This window comes from Nannospalax galili, unplaced genomic scaffold, assembly GCF_000622305.1.
Source record: "Nannospalax galili isolate Female #2095 unplaced genomic scaffold, S.galili_v1.0 scaffold124, whole genome shotgun sequence".
NCBI classification, from domain to species: domain Eukaryota; kingdom Metazoa; phylum Chordata; class Mammalia; order Rodentia; family Spalacidae; genus Nannospalax; species Nannospalax galili.
In genome coordinates, this window is record NW_008352485.1 from 170,796 (window position 1) to 179,703 (window position 8,908).

General features: G+C 35.3%; 1 protein-coding gene across 8 annotated transcripts in view; it reads left to right on the forward strand.

The window, feature by feature from the left end:
- Nucleotides 1-8,908, forward strand: part of Mef2a (myocyte enhancer factor 2A) — a 152,391-nt gene that overhangs the window by 910 nt on the left and 142,573 nt on the right. The window contains exon 1 of one of the 8 annotated variants that reach the window (XM_017802319.2): nt 86-178. The exons of 6 other annotated variants lie outside the window; for them this stretch is intronic. The gene's annotated coding sequence lies outside the window, so the exon portion shown is untranslated. Of the gene's footprint in view, nt 1-85; nt 179-8,908 lie in introns of those variants that run through there. One more of the 8 variants, XM_029554314.1, reaches the window with a different exon arrangement.

Below are 8,908 nucleotides of genomic sequence, written 5' to 3' on the forward strand. Positions count from 1 at the left end.
GGTTCCAGGGGCCGAGGCGCCCGGCTCCTACTGGAAAGTTGACGGAGTTCCCACGGGGCCGCGGAGCACCGCGGTTCCTCCCCTGGCTTTACGAGCCTCAGGGGTCTCCAGTTGGGGAGATGTCCTGTCCCCGGGGTCGCACTTGAAGAAGTTCCCCCCACTTCTGCTGCGGGTGAAGGTTGTTCTCTTGGGGCGGAACGCTGAGGTCTAAACTCTGCGCGTGCGGGTGTCAGCGGCGGGGTGGGTGTCTGGCTCGGGCGGTGGCCGGGGCTCCGGGCACCTGCGGGTGCGGACGGTGCGGGGAGAGGACTTGGATCCGCAGGGGCTGCAGAAGGGAACCGCTCGCTGCCCCCTGCGGCCAAGTAGATCCCACTGCGTTGTGCGGCGAAACTTTGCCTTTGGGTTGGAAGTCATTTGTCTTTGAACAGTGAGGATTAAAAATAGGTGTTAATGCAAACAAGTTTGGGAAATTCGGAATTAGCATTCCCTCCTCCCCCTGTGAAAGTTTAACTATACTATAAAAGTCTTGCTAGGACCCTAAATAGGTTCCTGAGCTGTGAAGCCTCCTGTCATGATCCAGAAGAGAACCGTGTGTAGGATCGAATACAACATTGTTAACCTGCATTTTAGTTGACAGTTTTAGAATTTCAGTAACTCTGCCATTAGAAAGACCTGCTGTGATGTGTTGACAACAGTGTACATATTTTTAAAATAATATTGTCTGACATTTTTCAAGTTTGTAGCTCAGCGTGTTTCCCTTACGTCTTGTATCATCTATTATTGTATGAAAACGAGGTTCTCTAAAGCGGTAATTAGGTGTATATTACACAAGAGTACTTTCCCTTTAAGAATCCAGCTGTGTTGTTTTGGCAACTGCTAAGTAGTCTAGTTGTCAGTTTTAAAATCTATGTTACCTTGGCAGTGCTTGAACAGTCTGTGGAAAAGGTAAACAAAATAATGTTTTTTAAAACAATACTAAAATGACATTTCTTTTAATACGAATTTAGGAAATGAGGATAAGACAACTATTGTGACATTTCTATGTACATTTTGTCCTGCTTTTGTATATTTTTTGTATATTCTTTTTCTGTAAATGGCAACTTTTATATAGTAAATGCCAACTCAAATTAGGGTTTATAGTTAATGTAATGTTTATATGAAAGGAATGTTTACAGGAGCATATCTGTATGTCTTGTAAGAGTAAAATTAGTATTTGTTGTGGATTTGATTAGGATTTGTTGTGAGCTGGAATTACCTTAACTTTAATTCTCAGCGACTATTGTTGCACAAGTAAAGCCCTCTGAAGAGCTGAAACTGGCTGTTTGAGTATTTGTAGACTCTAGATTACTAATTCTGTTGGCAGAGTGCTTGCAAAGGTATTTATGTACTAAAGCAACCAATGCTTGTGAATAGTGACCTCTAAATGCAAGTATTTGCTTACCTGTTTCCTTCAGTTCATACTATTGTTACACATAGAATCATAGTCTTTTTCACCAAGTTAAAATGGCACTTAACTCTTCCTATCACTTTTTAAAATTAAATTATTGGAGGGCGATCAAGGGAAGGAATAGCCTTTTGAGGCTTAAAAAATTTGTAATGCCACCAGATTGAATTATTTCCTTGAGGATAATTTCCTTATAGAGTTTTTAATGTTTCCACAACAGGTGTATGTAACAAAGGTTTATTTAAAAAATGCAATTGGAAGTAATATTTTTAAAAATGTTGAGTTATTACACGTGGTGATTTGTGTGTTTTTTTTAATTACAGCTTTGTATTTGAACATGAAGTTTGATAGTGTAGCTAAATCTTAGTAGATTTGTGTTCTGAATGAGGAGGAAGCTAAAGGAAATTTGTTATTGGAAAGTAGCATGCTTGTCAAGTCAGTTTTGGAAAACCACCATTTTACCTTTCTTTTAGTCTGATAAGAGGAATTCATTGTAACATACTATGGTGATAATCATAGATTTTTCTGGAGGCTTTTAGATTTCAATACTCTGCCTTATCAGATCAAATCCCCATTAAAAAAAATTTTTTTTCAAAGATAAGCTCCCGGTTCATAGGAATCTTACAAAGTCCATTGTAAGCCTTTATATTAGTGAAGGGGCAGTGAGAATACTGCTTCCTGTATTGAAAATGATCACTATTGCCTTTTTTCTAAATCTCTAAATGTTCTTTCTTAGTAAATTGAGAAATGAAAGCCTTCTTAATGTTTAAATAATAAAGAAGAGCAAATAGGGAAATTTGTATCGGTTTTTCAGTTAGGTAATGTCAAGCAAGGATTTTTATTTGGGAGCTTTCGTAAAGGAAGGCTGGTTGATTTTTGTAGTCAGGTCTTGATTTAGATGCTAGCTTCACCACTGACAAAGTTATGAAATAACTGTAAAATGGGAAGGAGTCACATCATCTGTTTCATGGCATTAGAATTTAAATGAGGTGAGTGTAACTGTTCCTAACTCACTGCCCAAGACTTTATGTACAAAAATGTGTATTACCTGAGCTCTCTCCATCCTTTCTTGCTTTCACTTACTCCTTCTTAGGAAGACTAAGTAACTATATCCCGTATGAGTATGTTTTTAGTGTTTGTGATCAAAAGGATTTCATAGCACTAGAGGAGAATGCTCATGTATTTGTTTTAGATAAAATATCCCAATGTCAGTGTCTTAATTCATTTTTAGATTATACATAAAATGTTTAATTGACTGTTTCACTTTAGATTTTTGATCTGCAATTATAATTTGCTTCTAGCCTCTAAATCTCCCCTAATTAAAATAAATTAGAGTTGAATATAAATAGTTTTCCAGTTCATCAATGAATTATTTCTTTTATTTATGAGGTGTCTTCAAAATACAGTCTTTAACATTTGAAATTAGAAAAAAAACTTGTATAACTTATCTGAAATAGATATAATTAAAATAACTTTTGCTTAGTAGGTAACCTATAATTTTTTATACTTCATTTTATCTAGTCTGTCAAGCTAAATGACTTTATTTGTATATATACTTTGTGTACCATATAATAAATGGACCCTGTGTCCAGCTTATTAGAATTAAAGAGTTTCACTTCATGTGTTAATTAGTAAGTCTTAGGTATAACAATGGGATCTATGTTGGCACTAATTTAATAACATTAATAGGTATTTATCACATTTAGTATTTTAATTAATATTAAATGTCCTCATAATAACCTAAGGTGAAGTCACAAGCCGGTAAGTTAAAAAATTGAAGCCAGGCCTGTGGTGTACACCTTTAATCCCAGCACTCAGAGGCAGAAGCAGTTGGATCTTTGTGAGATGGCCAGCCTGGTCCACATAGTGAATTCCAGGCCAGTTGGGGCAACAGGGAGACTCTGTCTCACCCCCCCCCCCCAAAAAAAAAGTATGTAAGTGGAATGCCATATTTCTAACAAATGGGCAAATATCAAGCCCAGGGCCTTTCAGGCAAATGCTCTATCCCTGAGCTATGTTCAGTTCTTCAGTTTCTATAGAGGAATATAAACTCTATGAATTAAATCTTTTCAGCAGTGAGTAGTGAGTTTATTTGATGTGAGCTAGTCCTTATCATCTGGTTATTTTTGTGACCAGCATGCACATGCAGTTTTATTTCGATTTTTTGAGGTATGATTTGTGACCCTTGGAACAAAGAACTACTTTCTATTTGACCTGGTAAGATATCTTAAAAACAAATACTGTATTTGCCTTACTTTTCATTCTCTCCCGGAAGTTAACCTACTACATAAGAGATTGGAATTTTAGTTCTAAATTCACATCTACATGTTAGTTCCTTTTAAAAAACAAGCAAATAAAATTTGAAGGCATATCAGTAGAGGGGCCATAATATAAGGTTAGAGATTGGCCTCTTAAAATTAGAATGTTAAGTGAAAATAACCACTGTACTTACAGTGTTCTTTGAGAAGTCCTGTCTTTTGAAGGCCATTGCATGGAATCCTGATCATAATGTCAGTTCCATAGAGTTGAGAGGATTCAGTGAGCTGTCTGTGTAAAGCACAATGACTGATAACATAGCAGGCAGTAAAATTCCTTCTACTATGACTATCTTTACTACTGTGACTGTTGCAATTGTATATGGCATTTGTGTCTTTCCAGGCTCATTGTCAGCCATTACCCTTTGGGTTCTATGCCTTAGCCAAGACCAGCTGTGTGGTCCTCCCTGAATAAGCCGTGAATTTGCAAGCTGGTGACTCTTTTTTATTTTTCTTGTTTAGAATTCTCTTGAGCTTGTTATCTACTTAGTTATTGAGAATCTCAAACATAATATTAACCATGTGGCTAGAATATAGCCTGTTTTTCCTTTCCTCCATCTTTTTTTCTTCCTTCCCAAACCTGTGCTTCTGCCGGCCTTCCCCATATACCTCAGTATATGATTGCATTGAAGCCAGAAATATGATATTCTTGATAGTTTGATTCCCAAATCTAGTTCATCCACAAGTCCTGTTGTCCTTCACAATTTATTTTGAGCCCATTGACTGCATTTAGTTTTTACTTCTTCATTATATCTTTTTATGTAATTTACTACAGTTGCCTCCTAAGTGTCTCTCCCCTCCTTTTGAGACAGGGCCTCATGTAGCCTAGGCTAGCCTTGAACACACTAAGTAGCAAAGGATGACCTTGACCTCCTGATTCTTTAACCTCAACTTCTGGGCTTACAGGCTTGCATTTTATTTGTTTATTTGTTTATTTTAAAGACATGTGCTGGCCTTGTGATAATCCTGATTCAGCCTCCTGTTACTGGGATTATAGACATTCTAAGAGTTTAAATCAAATACCATTTTTTGCCTAAAATCTTCCAGTGGTTTCCCAGTCTTTTTGAAATAATGGCCTGGAATGGTCTTTCTCCTTATCATTCCTTTCCATTGAATACAAGCACAGGGTCCTCTCAGTGGTTCTCTGGCCCCCACACTTTTACTTTTGATACTGGCCCACATCTCACTTCCTCTCTCAGAGGCTTACTCTAACCATCCTTTCTAATGTTTCACTCTCACATATATGAATTATTCCTTTAAGATATACTTCTAAATTGTTACAGTCTGATTCATTCAATTATTGCTTATTTGTAGTCTTTTTTTCTTCATCTGAATATAAACTCCATGAATGTCAGTCATTAATAGCATTTTGTTTGTACTTGGAAGATACTGGGTATTTGAATAAACCCATCTGTGTCTTTGCTCAAGTTTTACCCAGTGATTGGAATGTTCCCTTGACCATAGACTTATTGAACTACTTATCCTTTAAGTCCTAGCTCAAATGTCATCTCATCTATGATTCCAGTTTTAATCTTTCTTGATGAGTTTTTCTCTCCTGCTTTTGTATGTTTCCAAAGCCCTTGGTACACACATTATTTGCAGAGTAAATCCCATTTTAAGTATTGTAACTGATGTCACTCCCCTCTACTAGGTTGAGTTCCTATGTCAGAGACAAGCTGGCTGTTTTTATGTGCTCCGTGCCATCTATCCTATTGATACTGAGTGAAGTCTCAGGAAATGTTGGAGTGGATGTTGCTCTAATCAACTGAAATAAGCAACCACAGACCAGTTTTCTTATCAGATCTTTAAAACTACAAAGATACTTTCTAGAATCTAAGCCTTAACTTATTCCTCTTTCAATATTAGCATATTTTTATCAGCATTGTAATGCATATCTTAGGGCTGAATTTCTTTCTGTGTTGAAATATATATATCCTTATTGTTCTTACCAACCCAAATTCTCCTTACTCCCATTCCCTCTCTTCAGTTTATCAAGCTAATTTCACATATTATTTCATAAAGGCTCCAGTTTAACAATATTCAGTAAATGCACTATCAGTTCAGCTGTATTGTGAAGAAACATTTATCTAAGAGCTTTTATGGCCAAAATTAGGAACCTACCCAATATTTATAATAGTGAAAATCATTCCCCATGATAAACAGTTGACTTACAACTGGGCTTTTTGCAAGTTGGGGACTACCTTAGCAAAATGTTTGTTTTGATACTAAAGACCTGTTTGTAATGTGAATAGCTTTAATTTGATCACATATGAAAGGAAGGGAATGAAGAAGCTAGTAATGCTTTTATTTTTCTTCTCAGAAATGGCTTAATTTCCCAAATGTAAAATTTAATATTGGCAGAAGATTTTAAAAAATTATTTTGGAAGAAATTCCAGCTTGTGGAAAGTTACTAGAGTAGTACAGTGAACTCCCATACAACTGTCACTTAGGTCGGCCAGTTGTTGACATTTGCCACATTTGCTTTATCACTTTATGTTTATCACTCTTTATATTTGCAAAGTGACCACAGAATCTGGAAACATTATTACTTTGTTTACAGTTTGAAGTTCCCTGATTATATCTTCTGGTGTTTGCCAAGAGATGCATGTTTATTTGGTTAAAATCAGAAACACAGCTAAAGCTAAACATACAGATGTCTGTACAGCAATGGCTAGAAATGCATGAATGCATTGTGTACATTGCTAATAAGGAAACCACATATTAAACATATAATGCCATTGAACATGTACATCAAGAACTTCCTAATTGGCTCTCCTTTTCTTCTCTCTTTGCCTCTTTTGGCTTTTTTTCTTCCTCTGCTTACCATTATTTTTTTTTTATTGAATTGCTTGAGGTTAACATATGCACATTGTGATCCCCCCCCCCAAGTGCTTTGTCTGATGCCACTTAAGAACTAGAACACATTTGTCCTTAACCACAGTATAGTTGGTTTAAGGAATTGAACATTGATATTATTTGATAAACACAGTTCATGTTCAGATTGTCTTCAGTTGTGCCAGTAATCTTCAATAACATTTTTCCATTTTGATATTATATATTGCACTTTTGTTGTCCTGACTCTTATATTCTTTAAATCTGAAGCAGTCCTTCAATCTTTTCTGTCATCCTGATATTAATAGTTTAAAGATGCGTAGACCCTTTGTTTGGTGGGATTGACAGTTTATATTTGTTCTTTTGCTTCATTGTATTACATTCAGGTTATGCCCTTTTAGCATAATTCCCATGTTAGGTGATTATAATATCCTTGGTTCATCACATCTTGAAGGCAGTATGATGTCAGCTTAATGGTGCTGGTGATGTTTATTTTTATTGCTCAGTTAAAGTTTTGTCTGCCATTTTTTTCCATTATCAAAGGTGTCACCATCTCCTTTGTTATTATTGAAGCATCTGCTTCAATTTACCCAAAAAGGTTCAGATAATGTTTTTAGCATTTATTGTTGATCTTACTTGAATCAGTTACATATGTGGTGGTTACAAATGAAGTTTTTCTGCAATTTCTTTTACATTATTTAGCTGGCATTCTGTTGTGTTATAAAGAGATTTTCTTTCTCATTTGCTTAGTTGATACCAGTATGAATTCATAGTTTTTTTTTTTTATCACATGGGTTATTCTCTATTACTTGTCTTTACTCATTTTGAAAAATGCTTCAGATTAACCCAGATTTGGTCAATGGCAAATCTTTAGCTTGATTTATTGCTTATTTTGACATGTTCTTATCATTTTTGGAATACTTTCTTATATTGTAGAAAATTAAGATAGTCTAGGCTAATCTTAGGATTTTCCTACCACTACCTGAGAATCAGCCATCACTTGAATTTCTTTTAAGTAGTAAGAGTATAAAGAAACTAAGAACTGGGCAGTAGCTGTGTTATTGGAATTACACTATTTTAGGGCCCTTTCAGCATGTCAAACAAAGAAGTATTGAGTTTATGTTGATTCCTCAGGCAGTAGATTATAATTTGTCTTAATACTCCCAGAACTCCTAAGAAGAAAATCCCTCCATATCCCACTATTCAGGGGCCTCTGGATGCCAGGCAAGCACCATCAATCACTAAGCTATATATTCAGCCCTTTGAGAGTGTTAATAATCCTAAGTAACTAATGACTCTTTGCACTTGACCCTTCTGTTTAATTCTTCAGTGATCATTCCTCATTTCCCCAAATATATTTTGAACTTCTTGGAAGTAGGAATCCTATTTCTAATTTCTTTACATACTCAATGAATATGTTCCATAATACCTTGAACATAGTTGATAGCTATATATTGTTTATAATGTATAATTGCAAAATGATTCAATGTTATCTTTGTTATGTCAGAATTAATACTCATATTTACTATGTTTTAGTTAATTTTGTAGAATCTATTATTTTAAATAAATTGATAATTCTTGTGTTCTGTTTTATAACTTTGTTGTATTAGAGTAAATGACAAACTCTAAAGTTTTTCACCTTTAAATAACTCCTGAGATTAAAGTATGTAATTAAAGAACATCAAAACAGGCTGGAGAGATGGCTCACAGATTAAGAACACTGACTGCTTTTGCAGAGGATCTAGGTTTGGTTCCTAGCATCCATGTGGTGGTTAACAGCTATCTTTAACTCTAGTTCCAGGGTATCTGATGCCCACTTCTGGACTCCATGGGCATTTTATGACATGGGTACACTTACATACATGAAGGCAAAACACTCATAAAATAAAAAGGGATATCCCAAAATGCCTAATCTTGACATTGTTTTATAGTGTTTTGTTCTTCAGCAAGTGATAACTTTTATAGACATCACTTTAATTATAAAATGGTATCTTTAAATCTTTATTAACTGTTATATGCTGAATACTTAATTTTAACATTAAATTTTTTTATGAAAGTAAAGTAAGTGCCACAATGTATAGTGCTCCTAGGTTAGAAGTCATTGGGTTAGAATGCTTTGTAACCATTGTGTTACTTTGGGTTTTTGCTTTGGTCTTCAGTACTTTATTTGTTCTGTTTGGTAAAGTGCTGGAGAATACATGTGAACGAGGTTTGGCTTTCATAGGTTGGGAGTATTGCACATATATGTGTTTGTAAGTACTTCAATTTGGTTGCTTGATCTTGATTTATTTAGTGCATAAAGTGCAGAGTGCTATAG